Source organism: Cicer arietinum, chromosome 5 (genome assembly GCF_000331145.2).
Source record: "Cicer arietinum cultivar CDC Frontier isolate Library 1 chromosome 5, Cicar.CDCFrontier_v2.0, whole genome shotgun sequence".
NCBI classification, from domain to species: domain Eukaryota; kingdom Viridiplantae; phylum Streptophyta; class Magnoliopsida; order Fabales; family Fabaceae; genus Cicer; species Cicer arietinum.
The window spans coordinates 73051860-73056655 of record NC_021164.2 but is presented as its reverse complement, the minus strand read 5'-3'; the positions used below and the strand labels follow the sequence as shown (position 1 = coordinate 73056655).

At 25.0% G+C, this 4796-nt stretch overlaps 1 non-coding gene across 1 annotated transcript; it reads right to left on the bottom strand.

Annotated features, from left to right (window-relative positions):
• Positions 1 to 2220: 2220 nt before the first annotated feature.
• Positions 2221 to 2292, bottom strand: TRNAQ-UUG (transfer RNA glutamine (anticodon UUG)). Its single transcript has one exon. It is a non-coding gene; the product is annotated as a tRNA-Gln (tRNA).
• Between the last annotated feature and the right edge of the window lie 2504 nt (positions 2293 to 4796).

Here is a 4796-nt window from a genome sequence, read left to right as displayed (position 1 = left end):
ACACTTTGTGCCAGATATCTACCTGGCTTACTATATCTTATGCATTGTACAGGTAGAAGATACCTTTCAAATAGTAGTAAAAAGTGAAAATGCAATTGTTCCGTAACGACAACTAAATTCTTAACAGTAACAACATTAATATGCATTCTCTCAATTTTCAATTTCGGATTTTCTACTTCAAAATAACTCATCACTGCACTATTTTTACCTATACATTTTTCATATAATCACACTTCTCTCTTTCAATTTCCACAACACACATTAAGACTTTTTACAAATTATAATTGTCATCTATCAGATTTTATTTTTAAAAATATTGAATGATTTTTTCATTGTTAACATTTTCAAATATATCACTCTATATATATATATTTTACAAATTATTCAATCGATCGTTCTCAATACAATTGTATATTTAATTCTTCACAAAGTTCATAGTACAAAATTAAAACTAATTTATAAGTAAATATATCATTAGATACACGATATATTTTTTAAAACTAAAAGATTTTATAGAGACTTAATAAAAGTAATAGATTATTAAACTAATTTTTTATTTAATTGTGCGGGCAAGAGCTCCATTAGCTCTCTACAGTGGATCCGTCCCTCACTATAGTACATAAAGAGAATCCTAGATACTTTTCTATATTGGTTTTGGTTTTGAATTGATTTTGTAAGTATTGAATTACTATCAAGTAGTTTATGGATAATCAAATAACTCAGTGCCCCTAGCTGATTACAAGCAGCCAATTCTATTCATTATTTATTTTTATTTAAAAAGTTATTAGGTCAATTGACATTGAAATGTGACTTTACGTAAAGGTGTCCCGCCATTGTAATAGATTATGTCCTTTTGCAATTTTCGGATTTGCATGTTACTCTGTTAAGCACTTGAGTTATCAAAATCATATCTACTTCCGTAGTCAGCCAAAGCTTGGGCCCTCAACTATCTTAAACTAAAAGTAAAAAACAAATTCATTGGAATTTGGGATTCTGAGTTTTTTTTAGGCAAAAGATTCTTAATGTATGTTTTGTTAAAATTGCATTGATTCATCTTTATTTTAGAAATATAAAAATTTGTACCACAATTATAATTGTTATCATTTTAATTTTCATATGAATTCATATGATATGTATAAATAAGGTTGCTTGTATTCTTTAATGATCAATTGATTAAGTTAATATTTTTCTCTAATCTATACTTTTATCTAGAATTGTAATACTTGATTTCGTTTATTTTATTTGTAAATTCAACATATACTGAGTTTTACAGAATTGAAAAAAATTACATGTCAAAAATGTTTATCTTTTGATTTTGTTCACATAGGGGAAGGGGTTTAAATAGCAATTTGAAATTTTTGTTATGATAGTTCGTGTAATTTGTATTCAAATAATTAACTTATTTAATTCATAAAAACATTTTTAATTTGATCCGAGAATTACGTGGAATTTATTAAAAAAATATAATAAAGAATATGAATATGAACATTATATTACTAACACATTTTTATCTGTACATCAATGTGGTTTTTTTCTATCCACACTAAAATATAAAAAAAAAAACATATATTTTATGCTTTAATATGCAATTCAGCGTATGAAATATTCATACAGATATTATATAAGTTGTATTTAAGGTAACTATACGATAATGCAATTTATTGAAATAAAAAAATAAAAAATAAAAACAAGTATATGACAGAGTGTATCTCCGATAGGTTTGGGTTTTGTAGTCGTTATCATGCCAACAAGATGAGCGTCACTGTATGAGGATGGGCTATTCTAACCGCACGAGCTTTACTACTACTACGGTCACTTTCTTATGCCAAGGTCAAACATTGCACATTGCGCAATGATACCAACACCACTCATTTATATTTTATATACATGCTTAAACTAAATTCTTATTTTTTGACAAGATGCTTAAACTAAAATCTCTCAACAGATTTATTACTTTTCCTTTCACACTTGAGAAAATCAACCTAGTCCATATCACATGTCAATTCCCCTAACAGCAAGTACAAAGTTGATTGATTAATTAATCATCAACATTACAATTATTATTATCAATTAATAAAAGTGTACGCACGAACGAACGATATCTTATCAATTATTAACTGGATTGCATTGAATAATGATAATAATAGTACCGTTGTTATTCATGAACCACTAGTTTTTATTTGGACGTTGCGACAAAAAACATTTATTAATAAAAAAATAAGGTCCTACCGGGAGTCGAACCCAGGTCGCTGGATTCAAAGTCCAGAGTGCTAACCACTACACCATAGAACCAATTTGATGTTATGTAAACAACATTTAATAATAAAAAACTTAACAATAGAGAGAACAAATCAACTAACCACTTTTTTTTTTTATACAATGTGTATGACGATTCTTGATGTCACAACAAACTAGTGAGTTAATACTTTCGTCATTTTAAGTATGCCCTCCAATCAGTTTTTATTTTTTGGTTACTGTGTAATATTTTATTTTTTATTGCAAAAACTTTTTTTTTAGTTAGAAGATGGATTTGTTTAAAAAGTGTTACAAATTTCCTTTTTATGTAGTAATCAATTATTTAAATTTGGGACTTATACAATATATTTGTAAATTAATAGATTCTTATATTATTAAATCTAGATAAATAATTGAATGATATCACTTTAATAAAACAGTTTGATTATGTTATAAATTTAACACTATTAAACTTTTAAATTTTGTACTTTTAATATATTATGATTTTTAATTATAAAAATAATTTATATAATTTTAAAGATTAAATTACATAGACAAATATATTCATACTATTAATTTAATTAAACTTTAATATACAATATACGAATATTGACATGAATGATTTGATGAAAAATTAATTCCACTACTTCATCTATCTCATAATATAAACGAATTAAAGAAAAAAATATATGTGATTCAAAATTTTGAACTACATACATTTATTTTATTTGACATATTTTTATTTATATAATAAAACAAATAAAACATTAATTAAAATTTTGATAATACTAATATTATTTTCTAAAGTATTGTAAAATTCTCTTTAAACTTTATTTAAGAATTTTGAGCCACAGTCACGTTTCAAGTTCCCACGACATACAAAAAAGAAAAGATAAAATATCCATATATACTAGTTTTTATTTTATAGGAATCCATATAGTATATAGTATTGGAAACACTAGAAGCTAGTTGAAATAAATTATAATACGAGGAGGCTATAGGAGAGGAAAAGCGGCGATCCAGCTTCAGCTGACCATGTTTTCCGGATGAGATGACACTCGTGTGATTATTAAGATTCACTTCAGATGCTATCTGGTTTCTGTCCAAACATACGTACAGATCAGCATGCCAAACACCACCACGCTTTCTCTGTTTTTTATTGGCAAAGGTATCGTTGCAAAACGAGTTTAATTACACCTCATGATTCTTATATTATTACATAGGTTAAATATATTTGTAGATAAAGTTTATCATTTTAATTTTATTGTTTATAAAATAAAAATACAATTTATAGTGTTTATAAAAATTTTCTGCAATTAATTTAGTTTCTGATAAAATAAAATATGATAAATTGACCTTTAAAATTAATTTTTCTTAAATGATTTTTTATAAGTATGTTCAACATTATAAAAATTTTATTCAAAAAATTTAAATTTTTTTAACTTGAGATAAATTAAATATGAATTTTTTAAATATAAAAAACTAAAAATAAGAGTAAAGAAAATGTTGATTTAAAATTCGAATTTAAATTAATTTTATCTGGAGGAACTTTTTATTCCATTATAATAATACTTGAAAAAACTTCATTAAAAAATATATGTTAACTTAACAAGACCAAAATTGTATGCATGATAATTTTATAGGAACTTATATTTTTATTTTACAAGAAACTAAAATTGAAAGGTTGAGGTTTTATATATGAGTTTAATTAATTGTGGTTAATTGATTCTAGTTAAGGACGAATCGAGTTCGAATGATCAAGGAGCTTGGTTAGACTCCCAACTAAACTCTAAATTATCGGAACTAAATTCTCATGAAAACTGGAGAATCGAAAAAAACAAAAAGTCTAATTAAAATAATTAAATTATAATTATCGCACATAAAAGTAATATTTATTTATTTTTAACCTTTTTAAGATTTTTTTTTGTCTATATATGAGATGATGTAATTATCACCAAAAACTTACACACAACTGCAAATTTTTAAGTTTGAACTCAAGATATGATATCAAACCTAACATGTTAATTGAGGTAAGACTTAAGATACTTATCGAAGAAGAAATCTAATAATCCTTTTGTCTCTCTATTGCATAGTTTATACACAAATATTATAAAATTGTCTTTTGTGAATATATGTATTTAATATTAATTTTTTATATTTCGAGATAAATTATAGTAATTAGTAATGTTTGAAAAAAAAAATCATTTAGTAATTTAAATGAGCTTATATTTTAAGATAATTATTTTTTCTTTTGATTCCTATAATTAGAGAAGAAGGAGGGAGTAGAAAATGAAGTTTGAGCGTCACCGATACACGTCTGTCTTTCACCGGCAACACTTCAATTACATGATGTATCAGCTTTTATGGACACCACATAATTTAGAAAAATAATTGGAGCACTCCAATAATAATAATATCTCAATTTAACAAAGCCTGGTACATCATATAACCTTCCACAGTTCATGCATATAATTAAGCCAACAACAATTCATTTACAACATCTAAAATGCCTCATAGTACTTAAAAAAACCATAAACTTTGGTTTTATGCTCCAAAAAATT